Source organism: Dreissena polymorpha, chromosome 3 (assembly GCF_020536995.1).
Source record: "Dreissena polymorpha isolate Duluth1 chromosome 3, UMN_Dpol_1.0, whole genome shotgun sequence".
Taxonomy (NCBI): domain Eukaryota; kingdom Metazoa; phylum Mollusca; class Bivalvia; order Myida; family Dreissenidae; genus Dreissena; species Dreissena polymorpha.
The window spans coordinates 60,790,477-60,811,078 of NC_068357.1; positions in this window are offsets into that span (position 1 = coordinate 60,790,477).

Consider the following 20,602-nt stretch of genomic DNA (forward strand, 5'->3'; position numbering starts at 1 on the left):
CAGGATATGAATACTAAGAAGGATATTCAGGAGATACACCCGGACACTATGCGTGCTTTTAAGATGAAAGCCTAGCCCATGACCAGAGGTCACAAGTGCGCAAGCTGTTCTTAAGGTAAGCTGGCCGCATGTGTAAACAGACACATTTTCACATGCCGCTGAGGTTCCTTTGATGCTTTAATGTGTCAAAAGAAAACTGAGTCTTTATCAAATATCAACATACGATGGGTTTGGATGACAAAGAAATAAATTCACAATAAGTCATGTGATGACACATATGATGTGATATCTCGTAGTAAAATGTGTATCTACGAACACTAGTATGTAATTTAATATACGTGCACTACATAACTAACATTTCATGCGGTAGATATGCGAATATCATGTGATAAAAAGAGCAAAACACTACTTAAACCATAGTTATTAAGTTAACAAATTAAAACACGTAAACTTTATTTCTTATATATATATATATATATATATATATATATATATATATATATATATATATATATATATATTTAATGTTGTATGGCGTCATCTTCTTTGAACGAACACGTGTACCAGAGGAATTAGCAATACAATACTACAAGCCTAACTATTATTTATTCTCTTGATACATTAATCTGCCGACCCCGCTTTACTTAATGTGAAAACAATGTCCTGTACGGTAATAGTTATCCGTTCGTTTACTTGTTTAATAATGTTCACGTTACAAGAAGAATTAAAAACTATATCGCACATATAACTTGATTCTAGGGACATTTATATACGCATCTCAATCAATTTGTAACACAGTCATTACCCTTTGCCTTTCCAACATGTCTAATCTATACGAAGCCAAATGTGAAATGTCTCTGATTTATACAGGGCAAAGTTTCAAACATCACCATGTTTAAGTGGCTCAGTAATTTTTACACAAATTTGATTGATTTATCTGGCCATACTATGTTCCTGATAAAGGTTTCACAGGTGCGCGGATCAAGTATTAGATATTATTGCCAGACTAATTTTAATTTTATACTGATTTTATATCAGTACTAGCCTAATTTAAGTCCCTTAAACATTTGCTGGAACTGTTAAGTTCTTATAAAGGTAAACACATGTGTGGTGTCGATTTCACCAAAATACATGTCGTTGTGAAAGTTTTTCCTGAGCACGAGCATGATCATACTGACAATCGTGTTATAGAAGAAGCTATATAAGTGCTAAAACACACTCTTACATTATTTCGGCATATTATTGAAACAACGTCAATAGTTTAAGTAAATGTTATTTAGATTTTATGCTATCGTTGTTCTTAATTTGAGATGCTTTCATTGACATGTTATCATTATAGCATGTATGGACCAACAAGATAAAAATAGCATGGCATTTAATACATTTCTAATTTGACAGTACCGACTGCATTATGACTAGGACACATAAGACTAAGTAACATTTAAATGTTATATAGTGTTCTACAATAACATGCCTAACAAGCAAATACATTTACTGTATTTTTACAGAGATCAATATGGAATAGATAGATTTGTCTATCAAACTATACGAGATAAGGTGATGCTGGAGATAAAAATTACAAAAACACGTTTTAAGAAGTATTAAACAAGCTAAATAAATGCAGGTTTAAGGATGGGGAGGAATGCGATATAGCAAAAACACACTATTTGTTCAGTGTAAGGAATAAACAACGAACCACTCCGCAAGAAATTGAATAGAGAAGTACACAATACTATGCATTTTACCAGGAATGTGGGAGCTATAACGCGAATATAAACGTCTTTATCTGGGAAAAATATATGGTTTATTCTCCGCGCATCCCAGACCACCGCATTTTATTTATAACGTAACTACCACCGCCCCCCCCCCCAACCTCGCCCACCCCAAGTGTCATGTTTTGTCACTTAAAACATCATAGGCGCTTTGTTAAAAAATCCAAAGATGACTGCTCCTGAAAATGAGTCATAAAATTGGACAAATAAAGTCCACAACACTAGTGAAACCATTTGCTGACATGGCTCGGTTGGATGTGAAAACAAATACATGTACGAATTAAAAAAACTGTTGTTTATCTGCCGATGAATAAACCGTTTAGAGTAATATTTATTTAGAATTAAACATTGTTGGAAAAAAGTGTTAGGATATAACAATAAAAATAATATATTGTATTAATGGCACAAATGCTGTACTTAGGAACTCAAGTCGTGGTTACACATTAAATTCCAGAGGCCGACAATGCGATAGTGCGATAGTACGATGGCGACAATGCGATAGTACGATGGCGACAATGCGATATTACGATGGTGACAATGCAATAGTACGATGGCGACAATGCGACAACACGATGACGACAGTGCGATAGTGCGATGGCGACAAATTGATAATACGATGATGACAGTACGATAACGCGATAGTAATATGGCCACAATGCGATAGTCATATCGTATTACTATACATCATTAATTTATTCACAATGCTAATTTATTCTCCAATAGGCAATCGTGACATAGAAATACTGTCAGACCAAGCGGGAAAAAATTAACTGTCAAAAAAATACTGTCGCCCGCTACCTTAGCAATCACGTGCGGAATGGTAAAAAATTATACTGTTCCATTTGTGCACGCGCAGTACGCAGTTTTGCATTTCCGTTGAAAATAGACGACCAAATCTGTCAATCTGACGTAAATTGTCAATAATGGTCATGTTTGAATAATTTGTTTCGGTATAATACAATAAATATTACATACTGTCACAATCGTGTCATCGCATTGTCACCATCGTACTATCGCGTTTTCGTATTGTCGTCATCGTATTATCGCATTGTCGCCATTGTACTATCGCACTGTCGCCATCGTATTGTCCCACTGTCGCATTGTTGTCATCATACCGTCGCATTGTCGTCTATCGCCTTCCGGTACACATGCGCACATCGTATTTTCTCCCTATAACCTCTTTCAAAATAAATCTTTATAAAGTCATCCATTTTATGTCTGCAATAAGAATAGTTTGTGTACCGAAAGGCGGAAGTCGACAATGCTATAGTACGATGGCGACAATGCGATAATGCGATCATACGATGACGGCAGTGCGACAAAACGATGGCGACAGTGCGATAGTACGATGGCGACAATGTGACAATGCGAAAGTGCGATAATACGATGACGACAGTGCGACAATACGATCGCGACAGTGAGATAGTACGATGGCGACAATAAGATAATAGGATGACGACATTACGGTGTCGCCATCGTACTATCGCATTGTCGCCATAGTACTATCGCATTGTCGCCATCGTACTGTCGCACTATCGCATTGTCGCCCTCTGGATTTAAATGTGTAACCACGATGGCACTAACGGTATTCCGTACAATCCAGTGAGCATGCATCAGTTTTACAAGCAATAACAATGCTGAAGTTTTATTATGACCGTAGTTCAAGACGCTTTTCGGTTTTTGAAAAGCGTGGTACCTTTCTCCAGTGTTTATCATAACGTTAAATGTTCTGACACATATAAGAATGCACGAACAAATGCACCAATACACACCACTTAACAAAGCGTACTTATTCTCGATGTTGTGAATACCATGACTAGCATTTAGTGAATGAACTGTACACAATTATATTTCTTTTATTCTGTTCACATATGTAAAGAACCACTGCCCCTGGGAGTAAAAGACCAGCGCTTAAACCACTCGGCCATCCGTGCTAACATGGACGTATAGGTATTTTATACTTTATATAAACAAGCCTCGTAATGTCACAAAATACAAACAATAACATGTCGTTTATTGTAAAGCTTAATATGAATGGAAGTAAGTTTCAAAACTGGTTTTATACACGTACCTTAAAGTCATATGTTCGAAAGGAGTAAAATCATCATCATCATCACCACCACCACCACCACCACCATCATCATAGTCATCATAATCATCATCATCAATCCTTTGACCGGTTTGATTTTGGTGGGGGAATGAGGGACTACGATACAGAAATCCTCCTCAGGTCAGGTCTGTTGTGTGCTGCTGAGAGTAATTCATCCCAGGGAAGGGATGGCTACACTTTTACAATATCTTTCAAGCTTTTCGTCTGGCGGCCTAGACGTTGACCTCCCTCTAGCGTGCCCTGGAGAACAGTCTTGTACAGAGAGTCGTGCCTGGTGACGTGTCCAAAGCAAGCTAACTTTCGTCGTTTGACGGTCGCAAGTAATGGGTCTTGTTGACCAACAAGTGTTGCAGTCATGTTTGGCGTACTCGGTAGTCTTGTGCTCCTTATCGGAGATGCGGAGCAGTCTTCGGAGACATTTTTTCTCACATGCCTGTATCCTGCGTTCTGTTTCCGCGTGAAGCGTCCAGGTTCCGCAGTCGTTGAGTAGGTTGGAGACTACGAGGGACTTGTAGAGCATGTATTTGGTGGGAATGCTGATGGAACTGCTAGTCTACAACCTACCTAGTCTGGCCATCGCTGCCGTCGCCATTGCAGTTCTTATTCGGACCACAGCTGTAATGGTACCATCCTTGTGCAGGGTTGCGCCCAAGTTCTTGAAGCTTGTCACTTCTTTTACTTTCTCGCCGTTCATGGTGATGTCCGCACTGGTGTTTGTCGTGCTGTTCACCATGATGTTCGACCTCTCCGTGCTGCGATCTTGCAGTTCACTGCTGGTGCCACCCATGAGGTCAATGTCATCGGCGAATCTCAAGTTGGTAATGGGTCTTCCACAGATGGAGATATAAGTTTGGTGGTCATGGAGAGTCTCACTCATGTATGATCTTCTCAAGGAAAAGGTTAAATATGACGTGAGAGAGCAGACATCACTAATGGACGCCCACAGATGTCCTGAAGAAGCCCCCCCCCCCCCCCCCCCCCCCTGCTGTCCGTTGATAAGTACTGCACTGCTGGCGTTAAACTGGTGCATGGTTCCATATAAATGCTTTGATCGATTTTCTTAAAAAACAAACAAACAACGTTTGTGTATGTACCTCGCCAAATACCAAAATAAATAAGGAACTATTGTATGTCAAATATATTTGTGCCAAGCAACGGGACGTCAACATACGAATTTTAGGTCATTGTCTGTATGAAGGTTAATGCTGGCTTTCGACGCACAATGAAATTGACAAAGTCGACCGAACATGTGTATTTACAAAAGAAGTACTCAGATTTCTAGAATGTTACGGAAACATAAGACAATAGTGTTCAATAATTCAGTGGTACACAATCGATTTACATCAAACGTGGTGTAGACCAAAATGCTTAAGGAAATAGTTTGGCGTAGAATCAGATTTGTTTATCAACGTTAATATCACAGGCACACGGCATTAGCTACTACTCCCCTCCCCCAGCTGCTACCCCCTCCAAAACTCTCAAAAATGTCCATTAGTAATACAAAATAACATGACAAAAAGTTAGTCGATTTTTTTTAATTATATATATGTTATGTGGTAAATATAGTGACAAGTGACAACTACACAGTGTTACTCTATATGCGGAAAGAACCTTAATAATTATCTTGGATAAGATTCAATAAAGGAATAATTGTGTTTAAAGCAAAAAGGCATAACTGAAAGGATTTCTTTTAAAAAAAGACATCAAATTCGGCCTTAAACATTACGTTAAGAATTTGACAGATAACGGCGTTCTACATGTCACCCATGTAGAACGCTGTTATTTGTCAAATTCTTCAGTACCAAGATGGCGGCGGGGTCACGTGATAGCCAATATGGCGGCGTTCAAATTATCGATTCTGGGATTGTCTATAGGACTAAGAGTTTTAACTGAATTTCACATTATTTCTATGTCAACTGAAGGTATTTATTAAAGACCAATAGGACTGGACACGACGTATGTATATTGAGTGGATAATACACGGCTGAGCCGGGCCGGGCCGGGCAGTGATAATCGGCCCGCAGGGAGCATAACGGCCCGAGGGCCGTTTGCGACCTGGGGCCGATTATCACTGCTCGGCCGAACTCAGCCGTGTATTAACGTCTATAATATATATCTTACTTTGTTTTGTTAATCTTTGTTTTGTTCTTTCTCTGAAATTATTACAGAACCAGCTTTCCGTACTTTTATTTTCATTCAATTGATTACGCAATTTATGACGTATTTTTGTGACGTAATTTCTGTGACGAAAAATACCAGTTTTAGCTATTCGGACGGGAAAGGTTTATATTTAATATTTTTGAAGCATCGAACATAAACAAAAACGTATTTTGGATTGTGCATTTGTCGTGCATAATTGAAAGCTTTGAAAAAAAATTGTAATCGCTCCGACAAGTCATTCGATTTTGTAAATCGTGTTTTTGGTGACAGTGGTAAGCATTCGCTACAGGCGTTTAAAATGTGTGATTCAAAATAAATATAGATAAACGGATAGAATAACAGAACACGAATTGCAAATCGTTGTTATTTTATTATTATAAGCATCGGATTACAGTTGTCACAGAGGTAAGTGTGTCTTTTAGTTTTTAAGTCAAGCGCACACATTCTAGGGCCGCATATTTATAATGACCCCGCAACGGTGATAATGGCATGAAAAACTGTACAAATGTGTTACTATATATAGTAAGGTATGTATTATGTAGTACAATTACGTTGGGTACTTAACGTCATGAAATGGCTCATTTTGAATTTATAATTTATACCGGTATCTTCGATTCGTGATATGTTACGTTAACAACCAACGGACAACAACACCGCTCTATATTGCCGAACGAAACACGGAATCGGTCCTTTAATCGTTTTTATCACTTATTGAAATTATTTCATAATTGAAGTCTCCTCACTGAACTAGTGTTGAATTGTTCAACGACAATGAAATCGTTTTTCGAATGATAATACTTAATTTTAAAAAGAAGTTCTTAAATTGGGTAAATCACCTCAAGATATGTTTATTATTCAAGTTGCATAAGTATACATTTATCCGCTTCAAACTGCAACTTGTTTTACTGACAAGTGAACCAAGATCATCAAACATTATTGTGTAAATATCGGAAACATTGCTACGGTAAGGAAAATGTATACACCATAGGCATACACCATTTAATTAAATTAACTTTATTTGTCATCTACACTCAAAAAGCGTTGGCATCTCTTATTCATCCTTTATAACTGAACTTCAATCATTTTGTACTCAAAAGCCACATACCAATTAATAGTGTCACAAAGTGTGAACAAATACAATGCACCGCGCGAGTGATGCGCTATTTTTATACGCCCGTATAAAATACGGGACGTATTATGTGAAACCCCTTGGCGGGCGGGCGGGCGGCGGGCGGGCGGCGGGCGGCGGGCGGCGGGCGGAAGGCATCACTTTGTCCGGACTCTAATTCAAATTGTATTCATCCGATCTTCACCAAACTTGGTCAGCAGTTGCATCTAGTTGATATCTAGGCCAAGTTCGAATATGGGTCATGCCGGGTCAAAAACTAGGTCATAGGGTCAATAAGTGCATTTTCAAAGGGGCCACTTTGTCCGGACTCTATTTCAAATTGTATTCATCCGATCTTCACCAAACTTGGTCAGCAGTTGCATCTAGTTGATATATAGGCCAAGTTCGAATATGGGTCATGCCGGGTAAAAACTAGGTCATAGGGTCAATTAGTGCATTTTCAACGGCGCCACTTTGTCCGGACTCTAATTCAAATTGTATTCATCCGATCTTCACCAAACTTGGTCAGTAGTTGCATCTAGTTGATATCTAGGTCAAGTCCGAATATGGGTCATGCTGGGTCAAAAACTAGGTCAAAGGGTCAATTAGTGCATTTTACTTTGTCCGGACTCTAATTCAAATTGTATAAATCTTATCTTCACCAAACTTGGTCAGTAGTTGCATCTAGTTAGTGTTTGTTTTTCTTTGCAATAGCAGATGATCCATAGAGTGATGATTTCTGTTTGTGTTTGGGGCCGACATTCACACCTATCCCCTTAATCAAAAGTATAGATTTTTATACGCCCGTTTTTAAAAACGGGACATATTATAGTTTCACCCTTGGCGGACGGGCGGCCGGCGGCGTCCACAGCAGTGTCCGCTCTCTAATTCAAATAGTTTTCATCTTGGTCAGAAGTTGTGTCTAGACAATGTCTAGGTCAAGTTCGAATATGGGTCTTGCCGCGTCAAAAACTTGGTCAAGGGGTCACTTAGTACATTTCAAGGATTAAGCATGGTGTCCGCTCTCTAATTGAAGTAGTTTTCATCCGATCTTCACCAAATTTGGTCAGAAGTTGTGTCTAGATGATATGTAGGTCAAGTTCAAATATGGGTCATGCCGGGTCAGAAACTAGGTCACGAGGTTACTTAGTGCATTTCAAGCATTTAGCATGGTGTCCGCTCTCTAATTGAAGTAGTTTTCATCTGATCTTCACCTTATGTGGTCAGAAGTTGCGTCTAGATGATATGTAGGTCAAGTTTGAATATGGGTCATGCCAGGTCAAAAACGAGGTCACGAGGTAACATAGTGCATTTCAAGCATTTAGCATGGTGTTCGCTCTAATTCAAAGTGGGTCATGCCGGGTCAATAACTAGGTCTCGAGGTCACTTAATGCATTTCAAGCATTGAGCATGGTGTCCAAAACCTTTGAACGGGCGTATCTTGTGACAATTTGGCACTCTTGTTTCAATTGCCATTCACAATACACATCATACGCTTGAAGTCGAAAGACATGCTGGACCGATGACCTGTGGATAAAGTGCTTAACCTCCATTAATTTAAGTTTAAAATTGGCCGCAGATAGTAGTGATTTATGTGAAATTGTTATTTATTTCATTTTTGAATGTCAATCTCAATTTTATTATAATAATTCAAAAAATATCATGTGTTTCACAATTATTTAAACGCTAAAACAATAGAGCCATGTTTAAACAAAAGTTTCATACAATGGTTCTTCATCAATCTTAGCCATTTTTATTTAATAATGCGGCTATTCGAAATTGGTACAATAGAGAACAGATAGTATTGTATATGATAATTGATAAAAAATTTAAACACTTCGACTGAACATATTTTTTCATTAAATGTCTTCGATTTGGTCGAAGCAAATAAATGTTTTTGCAACAAAGCCATTATTTACAATCACTTTTTAACAAACATCGGACGTCTATGTCCTCTGTTTGTCCATATGTTAACGTAATTGTTAGATTGAAATGTAAAGGAAAATATTGCATTCGGCACGTTTTCTTATATTAATGAGAAAACTAATATTTTGTTAATCAATGTTTGTATCTGGTGTGTCTTACGAGCTCAAGTATTATTTACACTTGTCTAACATACGATCACAGAAATGAAGACAGTGCGTTCATGTCTCGGACAGAAATGTCACAGACCTCCTGTAATATATCCAGTGACCCCTATTCTCCATGGCAACAATACACTTCAGATACGTCGAGGTGAACAACTTATTCAATGGAGTCGCGTTCTGAGAAAACTGGGCATAATGCATGTGCGTAAAGTGTCGTCCCAGATTAGCCTGTGCAGTCCGCAAAGGCTAATCAGGGACGACACTTTTCGCTTTTATAACATTTTTCGTTTCAATGAAGACTCTTCTAAAAAAATCCAAGTTAGGTGGAAAGTGTCCCTGATTAGCCTGGACGAAACTTTACGTACATGCATTATGCCCAGTTTTCTCAGAACGCGACTCAATGGTGAATACAGAATAATCTCTGTGGCCGCTTCGACATTGTGACTGAATGATTTAATACACATCGTCCTAAGGAAGTTTTAAAACGGGTTTACGAGAGAAGCTAACATAAATGTTAATTACATCGAAGTTAAACAATTACTAAGACACATCACGAATGTCTGGCCCAGAACGGAAAACAGAAGATAAGCTACACAGACGCCTGCTTCTTTAGATAAGTGGTCTGTTTTGTTACGATTTCACTTTAAAGTCACTATCATGCTCACCAATACATACGGCTACTGTATTATGCTATATAAAAACATTCGACAACAAGTAGTACCATACGATGGTTAATTACAATAGGAAGACCCTAAAAACAAGTAACATTGATCTAAAAACGTTATATTACAAGCATTCGGCAAGTTTTAAGCATCTAAATATCAAAATATCGTTCCACGATGTAATATACTTTCGCTTTCGAGTCAGGATCGGATTCATTCGGGTTGCGTTCATTTGCATAATTTATACAAGCCATTTTCGCATTCGCTAAGTTCCAGTTACCCAGAATTCATTTTGATTTCACAGAATGATTATTCATGAGAGCTACGTCATGCTTCCGACGCTTACCGTATCCAATCTCGTGTTCGCCCGTAAATGTTCGGATATTTCACGGGAGATATAAATGGAATTATTTGTGGCCACAAAAAAATAAAAAAGAGCATTTTGTATCTCGTTAAATAAATTCTACCAGACAACATCTAACGTAGAAATTTTGCATTTTGCTAAAAGGAACATTGATTTTTTTATGTGTTAGCTTTATTTAACGAAATATTCGATATTTTTGAGCGTGATTGTTACTTTAAAGAATCTGAGTTGTAAAATGCATCTTCATTCGGAAAGCAGCTCGATAATTTGTTGTTATCAAAAAGATAGCTTGCAATACACACATATTTCTACCAGACCCGTAATCTTGCCAAACCTCTGATAAGATTAGAAAATCGTTATTCACACTTTGATGACGATTGTCACCATAATTTTATGAGCTAATTGCAAGTTATGCTTTAAATGTTACTATTTAAATTGCCATTTCAATGGCAGGGCAAGAGATATATATGGCTTGTTGATGAACATCTTATCGCATGTCAAGGTAAATTCAAATTATATACTTTCATTACAAATCCTTTAACATTATACGCCAATGAACATGCACTTAATAAGTATAACAAATTCCTGTTTGCTCAGTATCATTATGTCACCGCATTGCTGTGATAAAAAATTGACACATTTTTTCATCGAGAATTCATAATGTCAGCTGATGTCCAATGTGATGTTTATCCATTCCCGATTAAGGGCAAATTTCAAGTTCCTTAACATATGCCATATAGGGTTAAAGATCGGGTTTTTACATCCACGTTCAACTCCTCACAAAAAAGTTTTATATTAGTTTGATGGGGGTAATTCTGAGGGCAGAGCAAATGTTTATTAGGTTTAATGTGATGATTGAGTTATACATGTGTTGCTCGCGCGGTCAAAGCTTGTGTTTAACTACAAACTGCTCTTATGATCGACAAGGGTGCGATCGTATAAAGAGCATATGGGGGCTTAATCAAATATTAGAACAAGAATGTATTTCGCTCAGATTGTCGTAAGAAATTAATAATATGCATAACAAAATAAATGTTCATAAACTTCAAGTTTACGTGCAGCTCGGTGAAGCAAATCCCGTTCTTAGGCCAGAAGCGTCATTGGCGAATGAATAATTTTTGTGGAACTTTGTTAACTCATGTATCAATGTGTGAAATATCAAACTGATATATATATATATATATATATATATATATATATATATATATATATATATATATATATATATATATATATATATATATATATATATATATATATATATATTGACCAGTTGTTGAGAAATGAGAATGTTTAACGTTTTGCGGTAGAAGAGCCTTTGAGTGTATGGGTCTTTTAAAACTATTAAACTATTCCAGACATTTCAGTTTTGTTAGAACATTCATTTGCTATAAAAATACTTCAATATGTGAACAAGTCCCATTGAGGTATGTATCATCAATGTGAATAAAAACAACATTTGTAACCGACTGACAAACAGTAAACTGTATGTCAACAGGAATATTTGTGAATATTACTTTTTGTTTATAACCACTTCGTAAAATAACAAACCTAGAATACAGAAGTCATAACCATTCTCTAAAATACATTTACCTCGTAACTACCTATATTTAAATAAATGTACTAACGCGCTATACATGTAAGACACTAAGACACCAATTGTTCATAAAGAAGCGTATAAAACCATATTAACCACCACTACACCCTGGAATATACCTTAAATTACGTTCACATCTGCGCTGATAATGTTTTGTCATCACAGTCTGACTAATAGCAGCTCATACCGTCTGCGAACAAAAGTATTGTAATCGGACATTGCCTTACCTGACATTACCTTGGTAATATAGTTTAAAGTTACGCGAGTTGTCATTTTTTTAAACTGTTTTATTTATTATGTATTGTAAAATATGGTGGTTATATAAATATATTTGCCACTGCGCTTGGTTTTAGGAATTGGATTGATGCTATGTTTGAACACCTTAACGTCTTTAAGGTAACAATCCAATAACGGTTGTCGATCCGCGAAAGCATGGACGACACTTGAAAGGAAAAGGTGATTCTTAGACCGATCGTAGCAAAGAAACATCGGGTTTAACTGTACAACCAAGTTTTTTTTCACGCAGACGATTGCAATTGTATTCTAAACAAGTGTGTAAATGTATAAGTCTATTTATGAGGGTGGCGCTGCTGCTGATGATATCGAAGCTGCTGCTTTTCATAATGAATAATAAGATGATGATGTGAATGGCGACGACGTGGACAATGACGACAACGTTGATGATGATGTTGTTGTTGTTGTTAATGATAATGTTGTTGTTGTTGATGATGATGATGATGATGATGTTGATGATGATGGTGATGGTGATGATAATGATGATGATGATGATTATGATGATGATGATGATGATGATGATGATGATGATGATGATGATGATGATGATGATGATGATGATGTTGATGATGATGATGATGCACGAACTGCCCAATCCTATTATGCCCTAGGAGTTTAAGAGTTTTGTTTCAATATTAATCTTGCTATACGAAAGTTACAAATGAGTCACTTTTTAACCTTTTATTCAATTTGCGATTTGATATTCGAAACAATGTGGTCCGAACTGCCTTTTTTGCCAAGGGTCGTATTACTTGTGTGTGCATTATTACGCCGAGTCAATTTTCTACAGCGTTTAAGCGTTTACCGATTACAAACAGTATGTAAACGGAGGCTTCATAATTGAGTGGTAAATAATAAAAGCACATGATAATGATGACTTACCAAACATTACTTTAAATCCTAAAACTAAAACCTTCGGAGAAAGAGACAGCTGCAGTGCAGCTTCTGGTTTATGTCATTAAAATCTGTAACAAAGCCATATAAGTGTGAGTAAAGGTATTAGTGAAAGATTGTTAAATAAAGTGCCCATATACATGTAACGGGCAAAACATGAAGACTGTGATGCAAATTTGGAGCTTTGGATAAATGGATTTGTGTTTAGAAATATTTTTTATTTATCGTTTTCTCTGACTGTTTAAGATCTATAACAGCGTTTATTTTCTATCACATCTGGTATTTAAAGTACTTTTTGGTTATCGCAGGATCAAGATATTACTTTTCAGTTATTTATTTAACTTCTTTTTTGTACGACGAAACAAAAGAATAAACAAGCATATTCAACATATGGTCATCTATTAATATACCGTGTTTCATTAATCTAGCTAAATTATTGTTGATTTGTCGAATGGTCCCAATTTAAGGTTTTCATTTTCTGTAACAGTAGCGAACACATTTTTTTCTGAAAAAAAAAAGAAATAATTTGCATAGGCCCCATATTGCAATCGGTCAAAATCCCACGTTTTATCAAAGCAGTTTAAGTACTTTTTTAATTATTGCAGGATCACGGTTTTGTGGACGTACAGACAGAGAGACAGGCAGATAAACCGCAGACGGACAAACACACGGAAAGTTGATACGCCTCTCCGATGAAACCGGTAGGAAACAAATAGAGCGGAAGACTGATATGTACGGACGGATAAGTAATATGGGAAACACAGTAAAAACACTAGTATCGCAGAAGAGTAATGCAATGGCGTTTTTTTATCCAACTGTGTTTGCTTATCATTTCAAATAACTAGATACTTAATGAAAGATTACTGCAACGATTATTGCTTATAATTACTTGTTTAAAACAAGTTTGTACACACTCTTCAACTAGTAATATATTTTTGTATGTTTAATTCATAATGAAAACGCGATTTAGCTTGGACTTCTTCAGCTTTCATTCAAATATATTCACACGCACACAAAATATCTAAGTTTCTATATTGTCTTGTTCTTTTCTTCCTAAACTTATAATTGTGTGTCATGGGCCATTTTATATCACATATGCGCGCCATGTAGGATCGATGACAATATGGAAGTGCATAGAAGCTTTGCACTAAATTAACGCGAAACTGTTAACCTCAGATGGTCAATCTGTACAAAGCCAATTTGATTATTGTACTTGCAGTTTCCACAATCAACAGAGACCCATGCAACCGCTTATAATATAATGCCGAAGTGTTAAACCGAATAATTGACAGATAATAACAGATGATGATCGACATAAAAGGGCATTCAAATTCGCTTTGCATAGTTAACCTATCGAAACCCATTTTTGCTATTCGGTAACGCATGCGGAAGCTAATCGAAAAGCAATCATTTATAACAAGGGCAATTTACGATCTGCTTGGTTAAAAAGGCGACATATTTTTCAAAGCAAGCGTGTTTACTGAAATAATTATATCATCAATCATGTAAAATAATTCGTTTCGTTTCTTTTTTTTAGCTTTGCGAACCTTTATTGAACGGGATTAATATTTTCGATATCTTCAGTATTGAGAAAATATTTCAATTTGTATTGTATAAACTTTAAAAACTGGACAACGAAATTTTATATAATAGAATGCAATACTGCTCCAGCAGCTGGAGTTTCACTTCTTTATATTATTGTTATCGATAGTCACAGTTATTTGTTATGTACTTGATGTTAATGCATTTTTGTTACGGTTTACTTTAACAAAAATACAGTGATCTTTTTATCATACACTTACTGATACGAGTTTGGTTTTATACTGAGCACCAACCATATAACCACTAAATTAACTAACACAAAATAGACATACCTCTTTTTCGGTACAAATAGCAGGACGCTAATGGTTCCAGCACACCAATACCACCTAACAGAGCGCACAAACCCAAGGTGTATAACTGTGAACACCATCACTACTAAGGATAATTCAGTTGTCGGAACCAGCGACAAAACTTAAATCAGTTTCTCATCTGTGTCGATAATGAGCCCGTTTCATACTTCATACGAGCGGTTTTCTTACGTCAGAATTCTTACGAAATTGTTTAATAATGTTTATGCAACGGGTTAAATATGTTTTATCTTGACACTCTTGACTGTCTAGTAAATGTGAGCAGTTACAAACCGACATCAGAAAAATATTCGATAGTTTGTAAAATGCATGTTGTAATTTTTTGTATGTCAAGTATATTTGCAGTTGTACTTTGCACTGAAAAAGACTGCTCACTTGAGCAATGTTTAGGTGTGAATAGTTTTAACATATACGTTATGCACATAGGTTTTTAATGAAATATAGGCTGCGTGTCTGTGTTTTATTACATAATATAAATCATGTTGATTTTGCGTAATACGTGACAGACAAAGCAATATAATGACTCATAATCATGTACTGTTCAATATGACTCGGGATTGTATCTGCTTTTTACGCATAAATAACGCATTAAGTATAATGTAAACTACTCGAAGTTTTTCCAATGTAAAGGGATCCAGTTTTCGTAAAATAGTTTTTCGTGTTTCAGGAAACCTTAATTATATTTTCCTATGACACAAAAGACATAATATGTCATGCAATATTATGTAAATGAGAAGACGGAATATTCGTAGCGAGCACATTCAGTCCGATATCATTATGTTACAACAAAGCATTTTAATATTATTTTGCAAAATACATTTTTGTTGACGTTAATGATGGATAGCGACCATATGTGTACCGCTGCTTGTCTTACTTTACTTTGTTCTCTCCCAAGCTTGTATCTTTATAATTAAAATACACTTGCATAACGTAAAGGACGGCGCATTTTGTTGGTAATTAATCATATATGCAGATGCAAGTTAGGTGTACATAAATTGTCTCAAAATGTATTTTTAACAAAAACACACATGTGTGTTCCGAAAAAAGTAATTACTAAGATATATTGGTAAGAAGTAAATTGTATGCAAGATATCAACATCTGCATAACGACAGTTTTTGTGCGTACGTTTGTGATACTATTTGTTTGGTTATTTGTCCGCATAGGCGGATGTCATCGCATTTTATTAGCAAGACAATTACTCTCTCATTCCAACCACATGAATAGATTGGTCTTGAGGTCAGTTAATCCTGTCGATAAAGGGATCCATAGCAAGTGTAAATGAGCTCTAAAATAAACATATAAGTCTATATAAATACAGTATAAATACATTTAAATATTAAGTTAATATTACGACTACGGAAAAAATTAGAGACGGTTTACTTACGATCGATTTTGTACTAGTGTATAGTGCCATGCTGGTTTTATAACAAGGGTAATGACAGTGGGCTGACTTAAATTTGAAATTCGAGTGAGTTTCTTTTTCATAATCAGGTTAAACTTAATTCATTCAAAAAATGATTCTTGTCTCAACCCTTAAAACAGTTTATCAGAAATTTAAAATTAAATTACTTACCAATTTGCCGCAGTGATTCTGAACCTGGTAGGCGTAAAACGTTTATCAGATTAACATAAAACACGCTTAGGCGCTATAATACATTAATGTTTGAAATGTTTTAAGAACTGATATATGAAATTCATAATAGCATCAAACGTTAAAAGAGCGATTACAAACAATAATTATCTTTCATAAGATATTCGGTGTATATCGAAGCTTTTAAATGGAGGTTGAAATTATACGTTTCCAAATAATGAAATAAACACAAAAGGGTTTAAATTTTTGTTTAGTTTGTTTTCTTATGTGAATATCCACCGCATGAAATGTGTGTTGTGAGGTGCACGTATATTCAAACTACAAAACGGTGTTCGTAGAAAAAAAGTATACTACGTGAGCTCTTATCATATGTGTCCTAACATGGCTTATTGCCAAGTTTTTCCTTTGCCATAAAATATATGGTATGTTTAATATTTTATTAAGACGAAGTTTTTCTTTCACACATTCAAATCACACTTTTAGAGCGGCGTCAAGCGATAATGGGTCATACGGGGTAGATTTAGCAGATTTATCCTTTATTATAGTCTCAATTACATACAATACAACAATACAAACATTCACTTATATATATACAATAGACAATTGTATGTAACCTTTCTAAATAAGAAATATCAGAGACTTTTGCATTCTAATCATATAAAACCATATATATACATGTATAAAATCACCAGCGTTCCAACTCTGTACAAAACAGTTCTATATTACATGATAAACCTAAGAGGCTGTTGCTAATCCTAAACATCGTAAAAATAATTAATAAAAAAAAAAAAAAAAAAAAATGAGTTCAAATACGAGCACTGCTGCGCAATAAAGAAATTGTTTAGAAAATCGAGTACATGTATCACCCCGATCAGATCGTAGATGACCTGATTAGTAACAACTTCTTAGAAGCCTCTAAAATACATTATTGTTACTTAAAAACAGCGAAAAGACATTATTTACAAGCATATAAAAGACGACGTTTTAAAATATCATAACAGGTTTTGGCACAACTTCTTATCATTAATGGGGTTGTGAAGAGAAAAACTAACTGATCGTTTTTAGACATAGATAGAAAGTTAGGATTTACACTTACAGCTTTGTCAAATAACATATGTCTTAAGTCATGAATCAAGTAACAATCAAGAATAACATGGCTCTCATCCTCAACATTATCGCAAAAGGGGCACTTCCGGTCTAGTACGTCCAGCCGCTCGTATCGCCCGGTTTCTATTCGCAGAGGTGCTACACCACAACGGAATTTACTAAATGCAGCCCGATGATACGGAGACATTATAAGCTGACAATAAGATTCCGTATTAAAACCGTCCTTAAATAGGCGATATGTACGCAACTTATTTCTGCCTCGACCGGAAGGACCCGTGACACTATTTAGAGATTGATACCAGTCTATCTTAAATTCATCAAATAAAACATTCATTATTCCATTCAATAAGGCATGTTTCGGTAAAGCTGACTCGATATTTATGTATTGTTGTAATCCATTTGTATTAAACATATCAGTGACAATATAATACCAATTTCTACAAGACCTTCCAGCTGAAGACTTAGCCCAGAGTGCAACACGCTTATTCATTCTAAAATCATGCATTGTTGATAGACGTGCCCAATACAAAGAAATGGACTTCCATTGCCTAATTTCCGGAGGCACCCACCCCATATCACCCGAGACTGCAATATAGGGAGTATATCTTCCGACGCCCAAAAAGAACCTCATCGCTCGATATTGAACAGCATTGATACACGAATAAGAATGGTAGCCCCAAATGGCAGCTCCATAACTAATAATAGGCCAAACGCAACTATCGTATAGGTGTGTAAAACATTAAATGGAAGTCCACCAACTGATTTGCATTTTGCAATCAACAGACCAAGTGCACGGGTATGCTGCCAGTGTAGCCAAGCCCAGTCTGCTTAATTGCGCAGTCTGGAGATAGGCGGCCGATATAAAAACGCGTTTTGTAATCTCATTAGATACGCAATCAAAGCTTTTCATTTTAAGTGCAAGATATCACGTCTTTGATGAAATGTGGGACGGTGATAAAACATATAAATACCGTCACACACGCAGTGAGTACTACATATGTCGAACTTTCTTTTGAATTAGTTATTCGAACTTTTCTGAAATTGTCAATTGATGATAATGTGGTCGATTAAACAAAACATGTCAAATTGGAACGTAACATCACACAAGTCATAACAAAATATGCTTCAACTGTATTGTTTAGTAAAAAACATACTTCAAATAACTTTATTTTAAATGACATTGTCATGTAATTTCAATGAAGAGTCGTTGTCTTAAATTTTGCATTTCAAGTAGGTTGTTAGGCAAACGCTCGTGATTGCAGTATATTGAGCAACGTACATTATGAGTTTTCGGAATTTTTGTTAGTTAGGTAAATGACCTTATTTCGCCTTTGGCTGTACATTCTCTATTTGTCATGCCCTCGTTTTATAGAACGTGATATTTGATGGGCTTATCAACGTCATGTTCGGTATGTAAATTGTTTTTGTGCCGAGGGTTCAGTCAACATGTTTTCGTATTTTCGTTAAAAATGTTATCAACCGAAACATAATGTTAACATCCGAAAAAAAAACACAACAATATAATTTTGACGCATGTACTGCGGTCCTAAAGTTGCTTCGCAAAATGACCGCTTTCTTAAGGCAGGAGGACATTTAATTGTAGGAGGCACTGTCAATTTTTTCGGAATTGGATAAAAAAAACGTTTGGCCTGTGAGCCGGTTATATAATTGTAATATATTATTATAAATCACAAGAAGCCGTTAATATAAATGATCAATTGCTTACGAATTCCAATAAGTTGTTCGAGGATATGATGCATACTTTAAATGTTCCGCCCGTAACACAATGCCCGAAAATTGTAGAGATGCTTACTATCATATAATTTCTGAATGGTTCTTTAAACGGAAGATGATTACCCGAATCAAGGGATACCTATTGAAGAGTGGGCTAATGCAAAAATGAGGTTTTACATTCACCGACTAGTTTTGAATAATGTTAGCCCTTACGATGTCAAGTTTAGTTTGGCTTTTACTGCAAGAACGTTAGGATTCGCATCGAAATTCAAATTTCAAAATGGACAATGAACAACGATTACCATTATCATGAACGCAAAGCTGACAATGGTTTCAGATTGGGACCATTCTCTTCTTACCTGGAAAAGGCAGCTCCTTGTGCTGAGGCTTGCAAACGCAACATACCATCCGTTTCAGACCAAGCTATTCATTTGTCAATAATGTCGTCTGTATTTATTTTGACGTCATTGTTTGGGTTGACGTTAACGTCGTTGGACAAAGGAGACACCGAACGAGAAAAGAGTTCCCTACTCCAGCGAATAAAAGTCTGTTGTTTTTTTTTTACAAGTAAAATATTTGCAGCTACTATACACATAACATCGATATAATATTTATCAAGCAACATTTTTTTTCGCATAGCATATGTTCTGTTGGCATTTATGGAAATTATGCAAAATTCTTTCGACTTTTCTAACACAGATGAAATTAATTCAAATGCTTATCTACTCTTAGGGCAAACCAGTAACTCTTTTTGTGTATTGTAAATATATGCTAATAGCATTATGATGTGCGCATCAACAGTCGGTTACATTTACCTAATGAGTGTATGTGAGTATAGATGTTACATACTGATCATCTGACTCAATGATTTTTTATATTCTAAGCATGTTCATATGTCAAAAAGGCTTAAAAGAATGAAAAACTATACACTTTACTTATTTGAAGACTGTACTTAATCCAAGTTGTGTAACATATTAAGCAATATTATCAATATTACCAATTGTGTATTTCATACGAACTTTTTATTTGGGACATATTTCGAAGACTTGTTGGTATTCCAGATGTGATTAGCAACATAAACGTCCACATTTCACGTAAGGAGTGTGACACCTGATTTGACAGCACTTAATTTTAACATCGTGTGTTCTCAGTTATCACATCATATGTCCCTTCTGGATAAGTATATTCCTGTTATAACTTCAAACCGTTCA